Source organism: Bos grunniens, chromosome 1, assembly GCF_055505025.1.
Source record: "Bos grunniens cultivar Pamir isolate PY7600 chromosome 1, Bosgru_T2T1.0, whole genome shotgun sequence".
In the NCBI taxonomy this organism is placed as follows: domain Eukaryota; kingdom Metazoa; phylum Chordata; class Mammalia; order Artiodactyla; family Bovidae; genus Bos; species Bos grunniens.
This window is the reverse complement of record NC_141165.1, coordinates 78,308,419-78,333,645: the sequence shown is the minus strand read 5'-3', so window position 1 is coordinate 78,333,645 and position 25,227 is coordinate 78,308,419. Positions and strand designations below refer to the sequence as shown.

The 25,227-nt window shown below is 40.8% G+C and overlaps 1 protein-coding gene across 40 annotated transcripts in view; it reads right to left on the bottom strand.

Moving 5' to 3' along the window:
- Positions 1 to 25,227, bottom strand: part of LPP (LIM domain containing preferred translocation partner in lipoma) — a 760,918-nt gene that overhangs the window by 553,967 nt on the left and 181,724 nt on the right. For all 40 annotated transcript variants that reach the window (XM_086398886.1, XM_086398829.1, XM_086398964.1 and 37 more), the window contains one exon: positions 25,107 to 25,170. The gene's annotated coding sequence lies outside the window, so the exon portion shown is untranslated. The remainder of the gene's footprint in view (positions 1 to 25,106; positions 25,171 to 25,227) is intronic.

Here is a 25,227-nt window from a genome sequence, read left to right as displayed (position 1 = left end):
CACTCCAATACTCTTGCCTGGGAAATTCCATGGACAGAGTGGCCTGGCTGGCTACAATCCACGGGGTCACATAGACTTGGACACGACTTAGGGACTAAACAACAACAATCTGTCACTGATGTGTGTATAATACATATCTATCTACTATCTAATCAAGATAAGCAATCTACTCCTTTCCAACAGCTGTTGTGGTTCAGTTGCTATATCCAACCATTTGCAACCCCGTGGACTGTAGCAGAGGGTACAATAAACAAAAAGGTACTACACTTAACTCAGTAAGTAAGTGAGAGTTCTTGATTTTAGTTCTGGTTTTGTTACTAATTACTAAAGACACTTAGAAAGGACACCAAAGCCTTCTGGGCCTCTGTTTCCTCATCTGTCAAGTGCAGGCTTGGACAAGATCAACACGGAGTCTTCCAGCATTAAAAAAAAAAAAAAAAAAAAATTAAAAAAAGCTAATATCCTAAATAAGCAGGAAAAAAACGTCATGATGGTCAAGCCAACTATTTCAAAAAGTTAAAGAAAGTGTTGTTTCCTCTACAAGCCCTGGTTTTGAATGCAAGAAACATGTCAGTTTAAAAGCAGCCATATTTATGCGTTTGATGGTGAGAAAGGCTCCCACCAAAAGCCATAAAGTTTTGCTTAAAAACAAGCTATTTTCAGGAATAACTCTCCAAGTTAAAGCCCTAATTCACAAAATTGGGTTTGGCTGGTATAACACTGTCTTCTTTCTGCAATTATTAGTCTCTAAAAGGTTTTTTTTGTTGTTGTTGTTTTTTCTTTTCCTCACATTTCATTTGAAAAGTGTTTGATCCTGAAATAAACCTGTAATTTCTCCTATGGAGAAGGTAGGGCAAGTGGAGGTCTATAGTTCAGCCCAAATGACTTTACATTTCACACAAGATTATTACAAGACAACAGATGTGAACCTTAAGATTTTTAACAATAAAATCATGCTATCCAAAGAATGTTCCATAAAACACTAGTCTGGAAAATCATCCACAAAATGGTTCCATGATAAAATAAATTTGAAAAAACTTGAATTTCACAAAACAGAAAGGAATGGTGTGGTTATTTTTTTATCTGTAGGTGTTCCAAAATGGAGATTGCTATTGATTCCGGGGACTTCCCTGGTGGCCCAGTGGTTAAGATTCCACACTCCCAGTGCAAGGGGCCCAGGTTCCATCACTGGTTAGGGAACTAGATCCCACATGCTACAACTAAGACCTGGTGCAGTTAAACAAGTTATTTAATTTTTAAAAAGCAACTGATTCCCACTTGATTTGAACATTTGGAGCTAGTATCCCACGGAGGACATTTTAGGAAATGTTGCCATCAGGCTATGACAAGGATATAGCTTTATCCCTGACAGGATCCCTACCCCTGAAAGGTAAGGTCTACAATTCAATTAGGAACTTGTGTGTTTAACTCTATCTATCTACACCTGATTTTATAATAGATGTAACTATAACCAACTGAAAACTTTGACAAAGTGATTTCTACTTCTTGAGACTTTCTTAGAAATATAGGAGCCTCATCCTAGGAGGACTGAGTTTTCCCTATGCTACATATACATTCTGTGATGCCAGGCAAGACTAGGGGAACTTTTTACCCTCTTTCCATCTTTACTTTCTTTCTAATTATTCACAGATTTAACACAGAATCCATTTTCCTTACGGCAGAGAAACAACGAGAAAATAACAGGCAGAGAGAGCTAACAAAGTAATTCAAACTGACGCTTTCTCGTCTAAGAAAAAAAGCCCACCGCACACATCAGTTTTCATCTCAGGGCCTCAGTTTTCTCACACTCAGAATGAGTTAAGTGGATTTCACAGTCTCCTTCTCATGGTTCTATAGGGTTTTTGGTTTTTAGGGTTTTTTTCTATAGGTTCATGGTTTTTAGGGTCACTCATAATTATCTCAGAAGCTGATCCCAAGGATGCTCTGAGCTGAGCAGTGGAAGCAACCGAGGACCAAGTGCTCCCCGTGCCGGAATGGCGCCCCCAGAGGGAGCACTGCTCAGATGTCTCTACTACTTGCATCTACGTGTTCCAGGATGTTGGCTAAAAAGCCAGTCTCATTATTTTGCAACTGTGCCATGTTATGTTTGGCCAGCGCACATTATGGTGCCTCATCAGGTCACTTGGTAAAAGCGACAGTAAGTTTAAAACCACTTTTACATGGCAGAGAGCTGATGGAGAGCAGCCACAGTGTTGAAACACACTCACCAACCACCAGAGAGCTGCTGGCAGCATCCCGACATATAATGACTTTCTTCTACAGGAAAGCCATTTAACTACCCACATCTATTGCCCAGCATATAATGTATTCCAGGAAATACTCTTTTCTAACCCCCACCCAGATTTATTTTTAAGGGCAAAGGATCGAGTGGTTTTAATACTGGCTCCTACTAAAAACAGAAGAAACAAGGAGAAAAAAAGGGACACTCTGACACATATACGTATATATAAGTTTAGCTGTTGTTGCTGCTGTTGTCATTGTTCAGTCACTAATTCAGGTCCAACTCTTTGCAACCTCACTGACTGCAGCATGCCAGGTTCCTCTGTCATCTACTATCTTCTGGAGTTTGCTCAATTTCATGTCCACTGAGTCAGTGATTTTATCTAACCATCTCATCCTCTGCCGCCCGCTTCTCCTTTTGCCTTCAAACTTTCCCAGCATCAGGGTCTTTTCCAATGAGTCGGCTCTTCACATCAGGTAGCCAAAGTATTGGAGCTTTGGAAATACATGCAAAAGCATCTATATCTCCCCTAAATATGATCTAAGAAAAGATAAAGAACAATCAATTGTCTTGATTATAATCCCCCTACAAACACCCAACATTTCCTGTGTTCATCTCTCCCATTTTTTCCTCTCTCATACCCCCTTAAAAGACATTAAAAGGGGGCTGGTTCCTTCATCCATTTTTTATACAGGACCTGGGGACTATGAAAGCCTCATTTACACACTCTCTGGCTTTCTAACTGAGGTCCCACCTGCAATAACAGCTGTCCAAAGGGCCTGGATAGTGGAAAATGTGGAAAAACTAAGTGTAGTTCACACCCTTCACTTAGCCTGGGAAGTATTTCCCCCTTTTCGGTCAGGTCAAATTCTACCCAGCATTCAGGTCCCAGATCAAACCTTTCCTCTTCCAGGAAGACTTGCGACATTTGCATTCAATCCAAACCAAAGTTAATGTCTCTCTCTTCTAAGGACCACAGATTCCTTAACTAGACTTCTGAATATTTAGGGATACTATTCAAATACCTTAACTCTGGAGTTAAGATTGGAATTATCTCTAGTCTATCTCCAATAAGAGTCATCTGCATTAACTTTCATCAATCCCAATCTCCCCTTCAAAATATCCCTTAAGGGCAGAGACTGGGTCTTGCTGAATTCATCAAACTGAAAGATATCAATAAAATCTGTCTAAAGAAAGAATTATGACAAGAATAAAATAACTATCTTATAGGAATGATCTTATGAAAGACAAAGCAGCAAGGTTAGAGGAAGTATCCCAGGTTAGAAGTGAAGCAAGTCCTTGTGGATGTGAACTAACAAAGACCTTCACACACAGGATGTACACTGTCTTACAAAAATGCAGGCAGCCAACCTTAACTGAGCACCGGCTATGAGTCAGGTAGAGCCTTAAACATGTTCCAGGTATTAACACCCACAATCTTCAAAGCAACCTTGGAGGTAGGTACTGCCTTTTACCTCCATTCAATAAGGGCATGAGGCAAAGGCACAGCAAAGAGCAAACGCCACTTGCCCAAGCAAATAGATGAGCTGGCTTCACACTCCAGCAAAGAGACTCCGGCTAACGTGCTTGACCACCATGCTCTCCTGCTTCTGCAGAAGACAGAGCACATCCTGCAAAAAGGAAGAAGGAGGTGGTACTTTCTAGAACTCGGTCAAAAGAGGGACTTTTGCAAACGGACCCAAGAAACAACAGCATACCACTAAAGCAAACTTTAAGGATCAACAGCACATTATAGATGTCACACTCAGAGAAAGGTGACACTCTTGGGGTTTGAAAGGAGAAAACTAAAGCCACTTTAAAGCTCTAGCTCTAATTTACCTGACTTCCTCAAACTGGAACTTACTCATTCTTTGCTAAGAGCAGTGAGGCTGAACTTCTTTTTCCTTGCACTGTTATTTTATGAGTGAAAGAAATGGGGCTGTTACCTTGACTGACAATGTTAGAGACGCATTGTGATAACCTAGCCAGTATTCTCCTTCCAGAAAAGGCAAAAGGCCCTTTACTTTTAGCAAATGACTGGATGTGAGAAATCCAACTTAAATGATGAAGGAGAGCATCTTATGGCCAATCTAAATGATACTTAATTCTCACATGAGGAATTCTCTAGTAAACAACCTCTTGACTCTGTACAAAACATTTTTAATTTCATGCCCTGCTAATCACACAGCTGTTAAATTTCCCTTCCCATCAGTTGTAAAAAAAAAAAAAAAAAAGATAATAAAATAGATAATAATTGTAATAATAATTTAAGAAACAGTTGGGCCTCAAACAAAATTTGAGCCCTAATGAATTTTCTCATCTGGAATTAATAATGTAGTGGATGGTTGCCTGGATTCAGTTGATATAAACTTATATTACATGATTGTAAGTATCAAAATGTAAGGTTCTGAACATCACAACCTTCTAACGTTCAGAACACAGAATATAATGTACACTGTATTCCTAGACAGGTCCAGCACTTGATGTTTCATTCCAACATATTTTAACAACATGTTTCCCTTCACCGTGACCTTATCTTCTCTCAGCCACAGCCAGCACTATACATCTTTAAGTACCACCTAGCCTTGGTGTTTTGGGCTTGGCAATCCAGAGCCTGGAGAAGACAGAGAAATCAGTGTCTTCAAACTACAAAACGGTCAATCTAATCAATACAGGGACATTTCTTAAAGGCTATTGTTACTGTTGCAAACCAAAACAAGAGTGAGGATGGAAGGGGGTATTACAATAGTAGGATATCAAAGAAAAGAGGTTTTATCCAAAGGAGTATGATAATATGGTAGCAAGTGAGCCAACTTTGCAGGCGAGAGAGGTCAATGACCAGGCAAAAAAATGCCAGCAGGAAGCGGCAAAAAGGAATATCCTGTCGAGAAAGAGGGGACAAATATACTAAAGGAAATAAAATAAGCACAGTCAAATGGACCAGAATACCAGTGGCGGATCCTCAGAATGGAAGATTTGTTTCTGTGCATCAATACTTTTCCCATAACCTTGGCTATAAAATACTATGGGAAAAGCCTAAGTACTAACATATTGTCTCTTTCTCTGGCTTGCTCCAATCTAAAGTCAGTTTGCTTAAATCCTTTCAGTTCTTCAAGGCTTGCTTAAAAACCACCTCCTTCAGGAGCCCCTCCCTGACTCAGGCCCACTGAAACCCTGCTCTGGGTTCCCACAGCATGCCTCCTGAAGCTCTCTTTTGTCACCTAGTTTGTTCTGTGAAACAGCTAGTTACGCACGTGTCTGGGCCTCCCATTGGATTGGAAACTCTGTGAAAAAAGAAATTACACATCTAACCATATTTTTATTCTTCAGTGCCTGATTTAGGCTTTGTACTGTAGACACTTAAGGAATATACATGCTATCTTAAGAAAACCTAGAAGAGGACATTTCTTGTTTTAGGTATTCTTGTTATAGAAAACAGAAATGTAAGGATTTATAAACTTACTCACCAGCAATCACCCTACAAACCCCTGTCGATGACAACCACTATGAATACTTCATCTCTTCTCAAGTTTACAATGAGAAGTTCAGAAAATGAACACAATTTTCGTAATCACTATCATGGTCTACCTGAAGAAACAGTTCAATATAAATGCACATTGCTTTTCCTGACCTGAGCACAAGCTTATAATTGTCAGTGTGAGAATCATTTCCAGGAACTGAAAAGAGCTTTCCTGAAATCTCAGCATCACTTAAGCCCCACCCTCTACTCCACATCTCATTAAAAACCAACAGCATTTCCTTCATGCCTCATCATTAATGATAAAGTGAATGAGTCACACTTTACAAAACAAACAAAACACCAACAATAATTTACTGTGAACACTGTTGCATTTTTACAGCATTTTAAATATCCAGACTCTCAATTGATGTTTTCCATGAGTTTCTGTAGCAGGAAGAAATGGAATAATTATTTTAGAGATGAGAAAACTCAACTCTACAAGAAGTGATTTGACCCTAAACAAACAGCTTATAAGAAGCAATAAGAAGATGTGAATTCAGGATTTGAGAGTCTCCATCAGAATTTGTGTTCATTTACACAATTTTTACAATTGTCTTTCTTATCTAAAGTGTTTAAACAGACACAAGAAGTTGATAATGGAGCCCCAGAGACTTATATAAATGACAAGTTACCTAATTCAGATAGGGCCTCTGATGGGTTCCCTTAGAATATGAGAGAAGGAAAGAAAAAGAGAAAGGAAGAAAGAAACCACTTTGGGTGAAGACAATCAGTTAAATTTCCTGGAAAACAAGGGTCTTGAACTATACTTTAAAGGCGCATTAATCAAAGTGAGCCCACAAACTGACAGTTTCAGAATCATCTTGGAGCTTATTAGAAATACAAATTCTCCCACACTGTGTTCTCAAACCTCCAGTATTATAACCTCTGAGGGCGAGAGGCTCCAGGTGATTCCAAAGAGTGACAAATTTCAAAAGTGATGCTTGAAAGTTAAAGTCAGACCAGAGAAAAGAAAAAAAAAGGTAACAGGTATGTTCTGGAAAGAAATGCCTAAGTACTAACACACTATCTTAAGTGAGGTAGTTTTACACAACTCCGAATATGATCTCCATCAAGGAGCGAACACTCTACATTCCACTGCCTTGCATTGCCTTTCAGACCAATACAACATGTGGGAGTGAGCTAGGTACCTGGCCCTCTCCAGGGCTGGCTCGCTGACCTGAAGGGTGTTTTCTTATAAATGTTCACAAGGCAGCCTGCTAGGGGAGGTCCCATGGTGGCAAACCATCACCCTCAGCCACATTCCATTTCAAGAACTAGAGCTCCTTCACTTCCTGCTTCTCACTCTTACTTTTTCAGAGGGGTTGCAGGTTCTCAAGGTTATCTTGAGCACAGCTTTCTTTCTAAATGACACATAACCATTACTACAGGCCAGAGTGCTCTGTGCAACTTCTCCTTTCATAATGGGACTTCAGGCTGCCCTGAGAGTGGATCTCCTTCTCCTCTCAGACGCATCTTGAACTGTGGACACAGATCAGCCCAGCTGGTGGGCTGGTGGTTTCCAAGAGTGTGTCTACTCACTGATGTTAACTAGGGATGCTCAAAGGGAGAAACCAAGTTCCAGAGTCAACTGCAAGCCAGCTGAGTGCTGTCCCACAGGGCTTCCTGAAAGATTTAACAAGCTAATAATGTACATTGCCAATGCCTAAGAGGGCGCCAGAGTATGCTGCATTCTCCAGGCTTGTGGGGACCAATCTTTTCAGAGGCGTATCTCCCTGGATTAGTACTTATGGACCACACACAAGAAAGCAATGAGTCAAAGCATGATCTAGGTAAGGCAGGGGTCATCTATGTGCCTAGAGTCGACTTCCAGAGAGATGAAGATGGTAGTTATTGGTTATGCTTTTTCATCTTCCCATTCATTACCTTACTCTCCATGTCCTCCTCTTCCTCCACAAGCCCCTTCCCTTCCCTGTTCCCCAATGCACAGTTTTGAAAAGAATCTGCTAAAACTAAACTGATCTTTTCAAAACAGTGAACTGATCATTCAGTGAACTGATGCCTTCTTTTTCACCACCTTGTGCATCGGTGCCTCTATTCCATCGTCCATTCTATTTACTTAGAAAGCATCCCCCTTTATCAAAATCCCATTCATTCAAGGCCAACCCCAAGAACTCCTTAATCCCCTCCCCTTCACCCCAGTTAGAGGTGATCATTCTTTTTCTTCTCTGAATTTTCTCAACTAGTTTCTATTTTCTATTTAGATTAAAGCTATTTTGTGCTTTCTCACCTTCAGTAGTTGGTTCACCTTTCCCTAAAACTTTCAACCTACCTATCATCTTGTTTCAGCCTCATAACATGCTGGGAAGAACAGGCCAGTATAATTATACCAATAGTACAGAGACAACATACCATAGTGATTAAGACAGCTGAAGACAGACTACCTGAGTTCAAGTCCTGAGTTTTACCTTTCATGAACTACGACCTTGGATATGTTGTGTAACATCTCTGGATCTCAATTTTTCATTTGTGAAATGGTGGTAATAACAATACCTTCCTCAGAGGGTGGTTGTGAGGATTCAGTGAGTTAACAAAGTGCTCAGAATAATGCCTAACTCAGTAAGTATTTAGTAAAACTCCCAGAGAGTTTAGAAGTGGCCAGATCAGAATTTTCCAGGTAATATCATGATAGTTTCTCAATAAGGGCTATCTTTCAGTATTGCTCATTCATTCAGTAAATATTTACTGAGCTCATGGATGAGTCAGGAGTGACTCTAGGCAACTGGAGTCAGAGAAGAAGCATGACAAGGCTCTCAATTCTGGTCCTTATGGTCCTGCAAGGAGATAAAGAAGAGAGGCAGAGGTAGCCCATGGAAAAGTAAAGTAAATAAACAAGAGAGCAAACATGCTGTTGTTATTTTGGCTTGCCCTCATGTCATCCTCTCCATCCCTTGAATATGTATTTTTATATTAGTCTATTTTAACCAAGACTATGAAGAAGGCTGAGCACCAAAGAATTGATGCTTTTGAACTGTGGTGTTGGAGAAGACTCTTGAGAGTCCCTTGGACTGCAAGGAGATCCAACCAGTCCATTCTGAAGGAGATCAGCCCTGGGTGTTCTTTGGAAGGAATGATGCTAAAGCTGAAACTCCAGTACTTTGGCCACCTCATGCGAAGAGTTGACTCATTGGAAAAGACTCTGATGCTGGGAGGGATTGGGGGCAGGAGGAGAAGGGGACGACAGAGGATGAGATGGCTGGATGGCATCACTGACTCGATGGACGTGAGTCTGAGTAAACTCCAGGAGTTGGTGATGGACAGGGAGGCCTGGCGTGCTGCAATTCATGGGGTCGCAAAGAGTCAGACACGACTGAGAGACTGAACTGAACTGAATTGACACACAAAATGGGGCTTCCCTGGTGGCTCAGCAGTAAAGAATCTGCCTGAAATACAAGAGACCTGGGTTCAGTCCCTGGGTTGGGAAGATACCCTGGAAGAGGGCATGGCAACCCACTCCAGTACCCTTGCCTAGAGAATCCCACAGACAGAGGAGCTTGGCAGGCTGCAGTCTAAATGGTCACACAGAGTCGGACACGACTGAAGTGACTCAGCAGCAGCAGCAACAACACACAAAATACTTTCTGTTCCATTGAAAACTGTATTTCTAGAGTTCGACATTAGTTTAGAGCAGTTTGCCTCATCTCACCAGATCCTTCAAGGAACAAGTCAGGAATCACTCCTGGGTTTTTTCTAATTATTCTAAACACTTATTTTGGGTCATACCTCCCCCCTAGCCCTATAAACCTAGGTGCATCCCCAGTGGCTGATACGTGACTTAATAAAAGAACATTCTGTCTTGGCACTCACACTGTTTTTATGAATTCTGTTACCAAAGGGGAATTTCACCATAAGAAAGTGTCACAATAGAATTGTAGATTTGATTATCCTCTTCCTTCACAATTTCAGATATTAGGAGAATTAAAACAATCCCATAATTTGATCCCTGAGGAAATTTGAAAATGATGCTTCTGAATGTCTACCAAAGTAGACATTAACCCTCCTTCCCATTTTTAGGATGCGTTTATATCTATGAGGTATATTTTTCCTGATTTGATTTTATTATGTTCACACTTAAAGGCTTTTCTAAAGTCTTACTAAGTCATGTCCCTTGACCATTTGTCATTCTTACAGTCTCTTCCTTGATTTGTAATGCACAACTTTTTATTTCCCTACCACATCATTCTGGGAAATATACATAGGAATATGCCCTACATAGTGGATCAAGATGGTGGTGGTTGCACGTGTATGGGGTAGAAGGAGGGAGGATAAACAGTGAACTAAAATATCAAGTTGTGGGTGCCCAGCCTCCTCCCCAAACTGTCTGAAATGTTCCAGTTTAAGGAATAACATTCACATCCTTGACCAGAAACAGACAAAATACTTGCCAAAACTTCTTTATCTTCTTTTGTCTGAACTTGCTCTAAATGATAGTTTTTGCTGATGTAAAAATCTGCTCAATTGGAAAATAAGTTTACTAAGACCAAAATGATGCAAGGATTAAAATCAGACATAGATATGACCTCAGTTAGTGGCTCTTCCCTCAAATCTCACAATGCAGAAGGCTTTGCCATTGTAAGGTCTTCCATGGAGGCTGCATGGGTGTATAGGCAGAACCTAAGGCCAGATGAGTCAAGATCTGCTGGTGCGATTGCCATGTGATTTCTCAGGAAATGGGCCGCAGAACCAGAGAATGCTGACGCTAGATCACCTAGTAGAGTGGCTGCCAACAGGTGGGCAGGTTGGTTTTTTAAGCAGTAGAACCTTTTACTTAGATGAAATAGTGCATGTTCAGTCACTCAGTCATGTCCGACTCTTTGTAACCCAATGGATTGCAGCCCATCAGGCTCCTCTGTCCATGGGATTCTCCAGGCAAGAATACTGGAGTGGGTTGCCATTTCCTCTTTCAAAATGAAATATTATGTACAACTAAAAACAGATGTAAGATTGGGTTGCTCAGGTAGAAGGGCCTGGATTCCTCACCACTTTCCCCGCACCCTATCATCTGAGGTCACACATCCACCCAGAGCTCTGGACTCCTTGAAGGCATGCATTTAAAAATTCACTAGTCTAATCTAATTTCAATCTTAACAATTCTTGAGAGGAAGTTGAGACCCAAAGATTGAGTGTGATCCATATATCCAGAACTAGTAAGAAGCATAGCCACACTTCAGAGAGAAACCATGCTGCCTCTTCCCATATATATGGTATTTATGTTCTAGGATTCTGTTCTTTTATTAGGATGAAGAAGTTAGTATAATCAATGTGCCAAGCAAAATTCAAAAATGTACCCAAGGTCAAAGAGTAAGGACATCTAAATTATACCTTGAGAAACCCAGCTTGGAAAAAAACAAAACAGCTATTCTATTAAGGTTTCATGTGATGGTTTTGCAGTGAAAACAACAAAATTACAGTAGGGGATTTTTTTTTTTTTTCTTCTAGCTTCTATACATAAATGTGTCAGGCACAAAATCAAACTACTCTGAAATGATGTTAAATCCATTCAGCTTTAAGTAGAGGAAAACATAGCAGCATTTGTGTGAGGTGTGGGAGACACGTAACCCAAATGTGTTCCCTGGGTTAGTAACTTGAACTTGGAATTCACTGAAAAAGTGTGAGGAGCCTACAAGAAAGAGCACCAAGCAGAAAACATTGTGAGACACGTTTGATATAATAGTCATATGATTAACAAACTGTCACATCAAACTTTCCCGCAACGTGGGAACACTTTGACACTTCATATTTTTAAAACTGACATTTTGATTCATTACTGTAAATAGCATGTTGGGTTAAATATTGTGACAAGGAACAGATCATATATATATGATTGTATATATATGTACATATATAGTCACTCTATATATTAAATGTGTATATTTTTCCTAGCTGTGTAACATTTTAGAATATATGCAACCTTTTCTTACAGTGACAGTTTGAGCCAGTATGTAAACAGGCTATTGCACTACTTAACTATCCATTTTTCTTGCAAGTAGGCAGATGGATTTCTAAAGTAATTCCACAGAAAGTCTATGAAGCAGAGGGATTTCAAAAGTAATAGAATGACTTCTACAGAAATTCTGAATAAGTCTATTGACTCCAGGCAAAAGATGTTACCAAAGTTGTTCTGATTTACTGCACTTGGGTTCACAAAATCATTATCACAAACATGTACAAAACATTTCTCTTATCTTCAAGGTGCTCCCAATCTACTTGAACAAAAAGACACACACATATGCAGTTCTAAAGCAAGGCAGATTGCTTCACATATGCAAGTGCTGCTTCTTTTTCTCCTTTCCTTTATTTATATAGTGTGTATGTGCATTGCTTATAATAAATAACATGTTTTCTAAGCCATTGTTCAGTGTAAACTGATTCAATCAAATTAAGCAAAGTATGGGCATTGGTGGGGGCTGAAGTAATTTGGAAAGTTTGAAAGAATACTCAGATTCCCAAGCCAAGCTTTCTTCACAAAGAAAATATACAGATACTATTTGGTTTCCATCTAACACCAAAACATACACTCTTTTGACTTTTCACTTTACCTACAGCTCTAAAACAAAAGATAAGTTATCCATCCCCCTAATCATCCAAGTTTTGATTTCAATTTTCTCTGGTAATTCCGAAGTTATTATATACTTTCAAGTATAGACAACTTTATAAGAAGACTGAGCTAATCTCACACATACACCACTACAGAAATAGATTCCAAGCATATTTGTTTTATGTATTCAACTTTCTCTCTGGACATTATACCATTATTATTCAACTCATTCTCCTCCTTAAACACCTGGAACGTTAGACACAAAAGGAAACATGTGATCTATATATATATCAAGATATTATGCTCACTACTGATAAGCTTTGCCTACTGAAATTTAAATTAGAAAACTGTGGTCTTCCGAAGCACATACATAAAAAACAAAGACGGCTCCACATTTATGCTTTTTTTCAGAAAGGATGCAGGGTGTTATCAGCCAAATGCATCCAAATCTGATGAGTGTTAGGAAAGCATAAAGTATATCATCTTATGAATATGGCAAATATTGAAAAATATCTGCAAAACATCGATACCAACCAAAACCTAGACTTCAGCTACAGCATCAAAAAATTCTTGCATCCTTCATTTGTAACCAAAAACAAAGTCTGACTTTGTTCACAGCTCAATTAGTCAATTCATTTAGGGCAGAAGGCCTTTTTCACTCATATTCTGGATGGATCCAAATGTATTAAAAGTTCAAAGAGTATTACATACCATTTCAAAGTTTATTTCAAACTAAGCAAATTAAAGAATACAGAAATGTGTTATTTTTCCCTTGGCTTACAGAGAAAAAATTAAAAAAAAAAAAAATCAGCCCGAGGTGGTCCAAAGCATAATAAGTCACTGTTTCAAATCCGAGAATTCATATTTACTTTTCTAAACTCTTAAGAGGTAGGTTATAACCTTAAAAGGCTGGAACTCCTCAATGGAAGGGTGAACCACTGTCTATGGAACAATCACCCCTCCATAAGTACTGGGGTAGAGTAGAAGTAACATAACATTTGAAGACAGACAATCTAGAGGCAAATCAAATTTCACCATTTACTCTTTCAGTTGGAGCAGGTCACGCGTCTTTCACTTCTTCATTGTTAAATGAGAATAATACTTGACAGTGTATTCAGTTTCGTGAAGGTTAACTAAGAAATCTCACTGAATCTAAACTGATGAGACGATTATTCCCCCAAATCTTTATCTGGCAATGTGCACCATCTGTTGGGCTTCCTGGTGGCTCAGACGGTAAAAAATTCACCTGTAATGCAGGAGACTCAGGTTCGATCCCTGGGTTAGGAAGGTCCCCTGGAGAAGGGAATGGCTACCCACTCCATCAATTAATAAAAATGTTGAGGCCATCTAAATTCGACTAAGTTCAATTCAATGAAAATTTACTGGATGCTCATCATATGTGATATAGGTCTCTGCTAGATGTCATGACTGGAGGGAGGGAGGGTAGGAGGGATGAGGAGAAGGGAGAAGGGAGGAGGGTCCATGTGACTCACAGTTTCTGTCTCCTGAGATCCTCCTATCATGTGGAGAAGAGAGCATTTCACATGAAATCTCTAAAGAATACTCAACACTGTATAATAAAGTATCCCAAAGACAGTGGTGCTGACAATGGCTTTTAATGGTAGTGTTTTGTGAAGTCTAATATGAGGTTAGGGAAGGGTTCGGAGCAACAGAGAACATGACCTTGTTATTCCCCTGCTTCTGTAAGCATCTATTTCTCCGTGGACCAACCTGTGGAACCTGATAGAAAAGAGTCTCTTCGAGTGGGCTGAGGGGCACCTAGGGCATTTACTCTGGCCTCTGTCGCCCCCAGAGGCCTCTTTGTAACCCTCTTTTCCTCATTCCTCTCTCTTTACTCCCTCTGCCCATTCCTGGGGACATCGATGTACCCAGGCCTATCTCCTCTCCATCCACAGCCATCAGGGCTGAAAAGGGCCCTCAGGCAAGGGAAAGAGTGGCACAATGGGAGCATTAGAGAATCTGGAGACCCAAGCTCCTGCCTCAGCCTTGTCCCTACTTCACTCTGCGACCTTGAACAAGTCCCTTTCACTCAATAGGCTCAGTATCCTCTTCATCAAAGGACACTAGAGGATATTTAACAGCCTTTCTTGTTCCTAAACGTTCAAAGTCTGTGTCCTGACCTACAGCTTCCAACAGTTTCCAAGTCACAACTGGGGGGCCCACCAGTTCCAGGGCTCCTGGAGGGGCTCTGACATGACCACATCAACGGTTTCTATTGTGGGGAAGGTCAGGGACTCCTTCAGAAAATAGCTGATCTAAACAGAGCCCAAGGAGTGTCATGGCAACACTGCTTGCAAGCTGCCAGAGGTAGGGAGGAAAAGCAGCCAAGATGCATGTGCAGCTGCCACATTTCAGAACAGCACTCAAACCACGTTAATATCATCTTGCCTAATACCGAGTTGCATAGATCAGAAGCTATTTTTACTGTGTATTTAACAGATTTGTGTCCTGTCTTCCCTGCCAGCATTTTACAGTCCAGTCCAGGGGAGTCTGCCATCGGAGAGCCTTTGGGACCTGAGGCCACCCAGGGTTAATTCAGGAGAGGGAGAGAGCGGGTGAAGAAGAATGAATAGGAGTGATAGAAAAATAGACTCAGTGGGGCTGGAGGCCAAGGGAGAGGCAGGAGTAAGACGCAACCAGAACAAGTACAATCCAACACTACCAACCCCCAAGCGGGAGGAAGGAAAGTCTCATCCCTCCAAAGACAGGGATGCACGTGTAGAGGAGAGGAGCGAGCACTGAACCTTCTCTTACACTCCAGGAAACACAGGTTTTCCCACCACAATTCTGATCGTTGTCCCCCATCAGTTACCCTTAGAACAGCTGAGAGTGCAAAGAGCCCTCTCCCCATCAGGCCAAATTCTATCCACCACCATGCACTCTTCAGTGTTTACAGCAAAGGGCTTTGGTTAAATGCCCTGTTTACAACCTGTCTCCCATGCGCAGGGGGTGGGGGAATTCTCGCTTATGATGATTGACTAAACCAAACAATGTGAAAGCACCTGCCATGGGCCTGTCACGTGGTACATCACAGGAGACACCGGTTAAGCGTCTGCTTGCTTCCCTCTGGTTCATGCGGCAGCAGCGTCACGTGCACCACCTTTACTCCCAAAGTTCTCCATCGAAAGAAGGAACCCGGCCAACACTCGTCGAAGGGTGAGTAGGAGCTCAGGCCCCAGCCACCCCTCTCCTGCTTGATCAGATGAGGGTGCCACTCTCAGACCCACCACTCACGGGGCAGATACAGCAAAGTAAGCCATTTCTTCCCTGGGGCGGAGCTCAACTAGACAGTGAATTTTTAAATTCCTTTCCCATTCTGAAATTCTATAAATCTCTAAGTCTCATATCCATCTCAAAAACAAGCACCAAGCAGAGGGGAAAACGGTTGAAGAACACAGTTGTTTCTTTATCAGGAATGATATGGGCAGTGCTGTGCCAGAAGTGAAAGGGAATTCAGAGAAGCAGAATATAGTCCCTAGATTCAGAACCCTCATAATACATGGATAGGGGGTGGGAGATAAGAGGAAACATTAAAGGGTGACAATACAAAATAAAACAAAGTCCAACGCTAACTGAGCCAAAGGGTGGAGAGAGATGGCTCCCCTAGGTTGAGGGATGTGTTCTGGTTGTTCAGGCAGGAAAGCAAAGCTCACACAGGCAAAGTGGAAGAAGGAAGCATTTTATAAGAGTGGAATGGTCTCCACTGGAAGGGTCAAAAGGTATACAAAATGGTGAAATATCTCATTTGTTTGATGTTGCAGATTATTTTAAAATTCTGTGTTTCACACATTAAAGGCTAGAATAATAATGGTCATCCCAGCCACTCATCATTTTAATGCCCTGGGGGGTCACAGAGAGAGTGATGAAGTCAGAAATAAGACACATGGGTTCTAGACCCTGCTCCATCGCCACTGTGAGTGACCGACCTTTAGCTAAATGCTTATCTGGCTTTAGGATGGGAGATAGGGTAGGTCTTGGGAGATGCTGTAGCCTCAAGACCAATTGGAGGTCTTGAGGCTTCTTGAGAACCAAATTGTCCAAAGGGTACACTCTGCAGATGAGGAGACAGGTCTGCCAGAAAAGAAGTGCTTTCTCTCAACTACACATTTCTGTCATCTGTGCCCAGTTCTCTGGGCAGGGATGGTATTCACCTGCTTCTGGGGACTTGCCTCAAGCTGATTCTTGCCTGCCAGAGCATCCCTCTGAAGCCCCTGTAATATCTCATCAAAGTCCACTCAATCATCCTTCAAAGCCAATTGCAGCCCCTGCTTTTATAAGAAACCTCCTGTAGCAAGAACTCCCACATTCTCTCACTCACAAAGTCTCATCTCTGAGCCCACACATCACACTGAGTCCTGGCTGGCCCTGCATCAAGTTCGTCTCCATACACCTGCCACCTCCCTCCTTCCATGTCTTAGTGAGCCACCTTTCTCCGTAGGTGCTAAGTAAATGCTGCTTAAGTCAGGTTAATCTGCACCTCGGTTTTCTGACTCTCAGCCAAGTACCTTCTCAAACATAGCATGCTGTCTCTAAGTGTCACAAGCCTGGATCACCAGAGTGGCCAAAAAGAGTTTCAACCACCTCCCAATCCATCAAGCCATTTACCAGATCCACAAACACAGTAAGAGAGAAGAGACATAAAGAAAAGGAGAGGAGGAGCATGCCCTACGATGATAAACAGCCCCGAGCAGACCTGCACTTAATCACCATTCTGGTTTCACAGGGAGGAATCTGCAGTGCAGATACTCAGTAGGGGGCCCAGAAGTCTCCCAGATGGTCCTCAGTGGAGCAAGGAGGTCCAAGGACGCTATGGCAAACCATCGGGTGAACAAAGTCTCTATACCCAACCATCAGCTGGGCAGGACCTTTTGGCCCACTGCAGAGAGAGAGAAACATCTGGAAAGGAGGAACATGGCAGCCCCCTGATGGTAAAGGTTTTATACTGAGTGACACTCCACCAGTAACATCGGAGTGAAAACACGGCAGAAAGATTTATGAGGCAGAGCTGTGTAACTCCAGAGGCAACCTAAGGCACACATCAGATGGGAATTTTAAATAATCCCTCCAAACACACGAGGACTCAGATGCCAGCGCACGCGGGGATGGCCCCAGCCAGACAGCAAAGGCATACTGGCACAGCCAGAATTTGTCCATTCACCAATATGCTTCCCGAAAAATGCCCATATGCTTTCTTTTAGCTTCCATATGCTTTTTTAGCAAGGAAACTAAAATATTTCATTAGTTTTGAGTAATTAATAATTACTTATTTCACAATAGTCTCCCTCATTAAAAAATGAAAATAACTGATTAAGCTGCAGGATCCTGGCTTTCAACTCAAGCTTTTTTCTTTTTTTTTTTTTAATTCCTCCCCTTTAGGAATTGAGTAATAGAGTAAAACAGCCAGCGTGGAAATACTGGCACTATGGGGAATGAAGAGTTATGGTCCACACAGCCCAGCATTCCTCTTGACTGAGGCATGGTGGTGTAATGAAAAGAACACAGACTTTAGGAGTCCAAAGCCTGGGATCCAATCCCAGTTTGACCCCTGGTGAATACTACTTCTGGGGAAATGAAGGGCGTTGAAAAGATAAAGCCTGCTGGATTCCTGCAACCCAGCCTTCCACTGCTCCCAGGGAGCTGCTTGACAAGGGCTCCCTCCTGTCTCTCCAGGCATGGGGAAGGCTTGCCCCAGAATACTGGTTCCAACCCTGTCAATGTCGGCAGAGGCCTATGGGCAACAGACTCAGAACTGGTCTTCAGTGGAAAAACTGCTTCGCAAACTCTAATGAGCCTAGAACTACCTGGGAAATCTTATTAAAATGCAGGTTCTGATCAGGAGGTCTGGAATGGGACCTGAGGCCTGCATTTCTAAGGAGCTCCCAGGTGATGCTTACATTCCTCGCCTTCAGACCAAATTCCGAGAAGCAACAATCTGAAAAGTATCAAAACGAAGCTGGGAAGTAGAATCTGTAGAATAGGATACATGTACCTGTCCCCACTCCAGTATTCTTTCTTGCCTGGAGAATCCCATGGACAGAGGAGCCTGATGGGCTACAGTCCACAGGGTCACACGGAGTCGACATGACTGAAGCGACTTAGCACACACGCACACCTATCTCCTTGGGCCATAATAAGGACTGTTAAGCATATGTGAGATAACACCTCAGCATGGTGTACAGCACAATGGTATTTCACTTATCCTCACAACAGTTCTGCCAATAGGGTCTGATTTTCATTTTACAGACAACAAAACTGAGATCCAAAAAAATCAAGTTATACTTCCAAGGTTATATAGTTAATAACACTTAATTCCCAATCCAGTGTCAAGTGGGGGCATGAACCCCCAGGAAGACAGGAAATTTAAGGCGCTATTACTGGAGAGCACTGGTATGAAGTCTGGTTCTCGCTCTGCTATCAACCCGCTGCTGCCCCTTCTCTGGGCCTCATCTTCCCACCCGAAGGTGTTGCCTCTGACAACCTCGAAGGCCTCTTCCATGTCTAACACCAGCCTTCATTCTCAGGGCTCCCACACAGACTCACAGTGGGTCACCAGGCACTGAGATTAGCTTCACACATGTGGCAGTCATTACCTCTTGGCACAATCCAAATTCTCGCTGCTCACATCTGCATTTGTGCTGATCTGTGCACGGCCAGAAGTCTATCTCTGGTAAAAATCCCACGCTCAATATAACAGGGAGAAAACAACAAACGGATTCCCCAAAGCATTGAAATTCCAACTCAGTTGATAACTTGCAGTGCGATCAGGGCTCTATGACTCTATAATCACCACCTCCTCCTGCACTCACTCACAAAACTGGAGACTCTCAGACCACTAACCTGATCGAAGTATGCAAGAAAAGAGAAAACATGAGTTATTTATAATGCCATTTAGACAACTGCCCAACTTTTTTTATCCTGCCTTAAGATACCAGAAGAGCATTTAATTAATGAATTATCATATAACAGATGCAGGATATATGAGTTTGTCCCTCTTTAAACTCCCAGAGCACACATTCACTGTACTCCTCAGGGGCCCACTGACTATTTTTTACTAGGAATTTCTATAGGTTATAGAACAGTTTCATTGCCCCTATTCACATTCATTGTTATCTCTTGTGTGTGTGCATGCTAAGTCACTTCAGTCATGTCTGATTCTTTGTGATCCTGTGGGCCCTAGCCTGCTAGGCGTCTCTGTCCATAGGATTCTCCAGGCAAGAATACTGAGTAGGCTGCCATGCCCTTCTCTAGGGGATCTTTCCAACCCAGGAATGGAACCCACATGTCTTATGTTTCCTGCATTGGCAGGCAGGTTCCTTACCACGAGCGCCACCTGGGAAGCCTGTTACCTCTAGATGCAGTCACGTATTTTCAAGAAGATCTAGACTGATTCCAGGCTTTGCATTCATTTGCTATATGACATTAGGCAAACTATGCAATCTCTCTGGGCTCAGTTTCTGCATATGAAAAGTGGGAAAAATATTTTTTTTTATTTTATGAGATTCAGTGAAATGATATATTAAAATTGATAGCGATTAGCAGATTCTGGGTTAAATGTACATTTGAGTGATAGAGTGAATAAATGAATAAAGTGAGCAGAGTAAGAGTTTGAATATTAAAACATCACTCAACAGTTTGAAATATATAAATGCCCAGAGTCACACTCATAAATGAGTCTGACACTCAGAGCAAAACAATAGGTGAACTGTGGGAGAAATCCAACAGCAAAGGAAATATGTGTTATCAAAATGTCATGTCAGACTTCCCACACTGAAAAACATCTTTTGTTTAACCTAGAACCTAGGTATGGCCTTTAGAGAGTTTACAAACCTCGTGAAATTGTAGACAACATTCTATACAGATGTGTATTTTCTATTTCACAGATTCCAAATATTCCATAATCCTCTCCCTTAGCACTAAACACACACACACGCAAATTAATAATGACTGCCTTAGGCAAGTCCCTTGACAGAGGGATCTGCCAATGAGAGAGAAAAAGTTTACTTAATGAAACAAGGCTGAAAGATACAAGCATGCGGTTTAGGAAGTATGAGCGGTGGACGTATTCATGATGAGCACTCCAAACCAGAGAAAGGAGCTCTGAATCTAAGACTCAGCTTGGCTAAAATCTTGCTACAGGACCTTAGGAAAGTCAGAGACTCAGGATCAAGATTCTGGGAACCTTTGACATCCTCTGTTTCATCCTCCTCCTCCTCTTTCCATCTCACAGATGGAGAAACTGAGGTTCAGAGGAAGGAAGGTCATGCCTTCACCAAAGTCACAGCAAATAAGGTAAAGCCAGGATTTGAACCTCAGACCCAGTAAAATGATTTCCACTCTCTGTACATCAGTATTATGAAGTACAAGGTAAGTGTTTAGACCCAGTTGCCTCTAAGTTATCTTCCAGCTGATGGATAATTATTGCTGTCTTCTCTGGACCTGGAAATCTCATGAAAACATTAGTTTGGTTTTGGAAAAGATCATTCCAGCTGTTCCTCAGTCCCAGCCCAGTCCCACAAGAGCAAGGCAGAAAGAAGGTCTCAAAGGATGAGAGATGTTGCTATTAATCTTATGTAACACAGCAACTGGGAACCACAGGCCTTGAACTAGATTTCACTGTGTTGGCTATTACTCTCCTGTCCTCCTTCATATTAATCCTGCATCTGTCTTCTCTTTATTGATGTTCCCAACTATGCACAGCACACAGCCAGTTAGGAACTCATCCTAAGCTTCCTATAATTCAATGGATTAGAAAAGGACAGTAGGAAACAGTGGTGATGTCAGGGTCAAGAAGAACTGCAAGGGAACCACAGACTCCTAACAAACACAGAGAGCAGAGGCAGCCAGAATCATCTATCTCATGCTTCACAGAATGAACGAAAAGGTATGCCATCCACATATTTGAAGGGCATCTCATATCCCTGAGTTGGCAATGTGATTGGTTTTGCCTGAAAGATAATGTCCTTTTAAATGTTGGGAAGAGAAATGACATTTCACATATAGAGATTCCTTTCCTAAAACAGCAACTAAGGAGTCAGAAGAAAGAATTCTAGCCCAGGATCTGCCACTAGTACCTTAGACAAATCAGATTCCCTCCCTGAGCCCAAAATTTCCATCTCTGAAATGAAAGGATTTGGCTAAATTGGTTCTTTTTTAATTTTTATTATTGGAGTATAGTTGCTTTACAATGTTGTATTACTTTCTGTTGTACAGCAAAGTGAGTCCGTTCTACATATATATACAGCCCCTCTTTTTTAGATATCCTTCTCACTTAGAACAATGAGTAGAGATGCCTGTGCTGAACAGTAGGTTCTCATTATCATTTTTTTTTAATTTAAATTTATTTATTTTAATTGGAGGCTAATTACTTTACAATTTTGTATTGGTTTTGCCATACATCAACATGATTCCGCCACAGATGTATACTTTAGTAATCTATTTTATACATAGTAGTGTATATATGTCAATCCTAACCTCCCAATTCATCCCTCCCCATCTCCCCTACTTGGTATCTGTATGTTTGCTCTCTACATCTGTGTCTCCATTTCTTCTTTGCAAATAAATTCATTTGTAAAATTTTGTCTAGACTGGTTCTCAATGCCCCCTCTGTCTTTGATATTCTGACCTCTCCTTACAGGTCACTGACGCAATCCCAGAAAAGTCAAACAACAGAAGAGGAACCTCTTTATATGGCTAGTTGAGAAGTTTACCAGAGCCTCTAAAACTGAGACCGAAATTATGGAGCAGAAAAACATAGAGGAAAATGGACTTTTTTGATTTCTAACTAGAAAATGAATGTTGCTAGGGTAGACACAACCAATGCATAAATGTCCAATCACTGTCCAATCTAAAATTCAAATCATTAACTGCCTTTCAGGTATGTAGAAGAATTAAAAGCTAAAAAAACAATTTTCACACTAGACTCTCTATGACTTTGGAAAAGTAGCAGCAGGAGGAAGAAAGAACTGACCAAGAAATAAAATCATAGCAATTAACATTGGGATATTTAACTAGAAATAACACCATGACCAACTGGTCTAACTCTATCTATTGTCAGATGCTGAAATAGACCTCAAAGAGGGAAAATGACTTGCCCAAGGTGATACAGTCAGAGCTGGGAGTAGAAATAGATTCTCATGACACCTGGTTCATAGAACATAATCCATAATGCTTTACTTCACTCCCGCAAACAATGAGATTCTATTCAGGTAACTAAGAACATAATTTCACTTATAACTACTGTCTCTAACTCCACCTCAAATAACAATAGCTGATTTATTTGATTTAAGGCAGACTAGAGCTGTTTCCATCAAATTATAATAACCAATTCACTCTAGCAATAGAGACAAGTCTGTGAGAATTAATTGGGCATTATTCATCCTCGCTAATGAATCACCCCATGGAAAACAAGGATAATCAACGGTCTACCAAAGGCCAGAAGCTTGTTCTTACTCAAGTAAGATCTTCCCTGTTAAAGAACATTGGGTATCAGCTCTAAATAGTAAACAGGGTATACAGTTTCAGATTCCATGAAGTACAGCTTTAAATAGATTTGGTTTGGAAGTGGGACAGGGAACACACCGCAGTCAGTGGATCAACGCTGAAAGCCGAGAAAAACAATGATTACACTCATTAAGTGGGTACCTGTTGACACAGCTACCGTCAAGCCTAATTATTTGTTTAAACTGTTATTCTTTCTTCATTACTGACACTGACATCAATTATTACCATAAGATTATTTTAAATTTCTGTAGTATGCTCTCAGAATCTTTACTTCTCTATCATCCAAAGGCTATCTGAGAAGTTTTTATCCTTCTTTCCTCACCAAATCCACTTAAATAATTTTAAAAGATAGATGAATAGATAGATAGATAATAGATGACTGATAATAGATGATAGACAATACACAGATGATAGATATATACAAAATTCCTTTCTCAAGAGCAGTTTTTCATAACCTTTCCAGCCTTGCTTAAACTCTTCTTTGTACATTCAAATTAGTTTCAGTGGGGAAGCAGGGGCATAGTTAACCACTTTTCAAAAAGTATTTTATTAATATTTAACAATTTGCATTTGGAGGAAAGTTAATATAAAACCTGTAGCTTCTAAATGAACAAACAGATCTCTAACAGAGCTACCAAAAATTATGCTATCACCTGTCTACAGTACATTCTTTTCTGACGTGTTATCCCTGAAAATACATGAAGTATATAAGAAAGGATTTTTTTTGCAGGGGCATTTTATAGACTAGAGAGGAACAAAAAGATGGACAGGAGCCATTCCTATATTTTTGGCTACCATCTTTTTTTTTTTTTTTTAGTAACTCTTCTTATAGAAACGAGTATAAAATCTAAATACCACAAATGGCATATAGGTCTGATCTGCTCATAGAAGAGTTTCACAGTCTATACGTTCCCTCACTGGCCTTGCTCATACATGATCTCTTCTTATTCGATGTATATGATGAGTGTTAGCTTTGAAAACCATATTAATGTGACACCAAAATTTTCACTCATTTATAAATTGCAACTCCTGCAAATATGAGGCAGTACCAACAAACCTCAATTTGCTCAGAGGCCTGTATAATTAAAATTATGTTTAAATTACTATATATAAAATAGATAACTAATAAGGACCTACTATATAGCACAGGGAATTCTACTCAGCACTCTGCAATGGCCTATATAGTAAGAGAATCTAAAAAAGAACAGATATATGTGTATGTATAATTTATTCACTTGAAACTAACAGAACATTGTAAATCAACTAGACTCCAACACACTAAAAATATATATATATATGTTCAAGATCATATAAAGAAAATACCAAAGAGATAATCAAAGTATTCATCAGAAGAAATGTTTACAGAACTTTCAATACTGATATCAAATCTTCCACAAAGGTGCTATCCTATAGGGCCTGCAGTTAGGAACACCATAGTGACTACTTCGCCTCTTTTTGGCTAAGACTTCCAGAAGATTACAGAGAACACGGCAGAGTTAGCTGGGAAGTACAGATATCAACTGGTTATCTGCAGAAGAAAACACACATCTTGCAAATTTTAAAATTTTTATGCTTTCTTAAACACATAAAACAAATTTTATGCTTTCTTATTTTTATTTTAAACTGGTCTCCATTTTCTTGACAAACTCAAGAAGAGTGAAATCTTCTGCCAAGTTCTAATTCATTTACACTGGTTCCCCAAGACAGTGGAATGCAGGTACCATAGGTCCTGGGTTTCAAAAGACTAACTCATTTCCTGTATTTGTAAGGGTTTTGTTGTTGTGATAGCCTTAGATTATGTCCTTTAGAGATGTTTTGGGAGCAGGTAAGAGGCAGTGACAGACGCTACTAGTAGTTTGACTCCTTCAGAGCCAGGGAACAGTGGCAGCGTAGTGTAGTGAGAAATGCACCCCATCGATGACCAGGAAACTGGAGAAAGCCCTCCTGCTACATACTAGCTGGGGATTTAAGAAGGCACTAGATAAGAACGTCCTTGGACATGGCGTACTATAGACACTTCAATACTTGCATGTTACCAAAATACTTCTCTGCTTCAGGTATGAAGCTTCAAAAAGCTGGAATTAAAAAGGAAATCAAATCAAGGAAACATAAAAGGGAAAGGAAGCACTTCACTGCCTTGGCCATGTTTCCGGTTTTGGTGCTCCTGGAATACCTTCGTATTTCTTCTGTTGGGAGTGAAATCTACCTTAAACACTACAGATGCCTATTAGCATTTCATAAATGTGATGATACCAAGCCCCTCTTACCTTGGACAGCTCGTTCTTGGAATGATCAGTGGACACAAGGGTCAGCAAACTGCAATGCTAGTGTCTGTAAACAAAACAGGGAAAAGTTACTCTTAGCTTGCAAGCTCTATTTATTCATTAA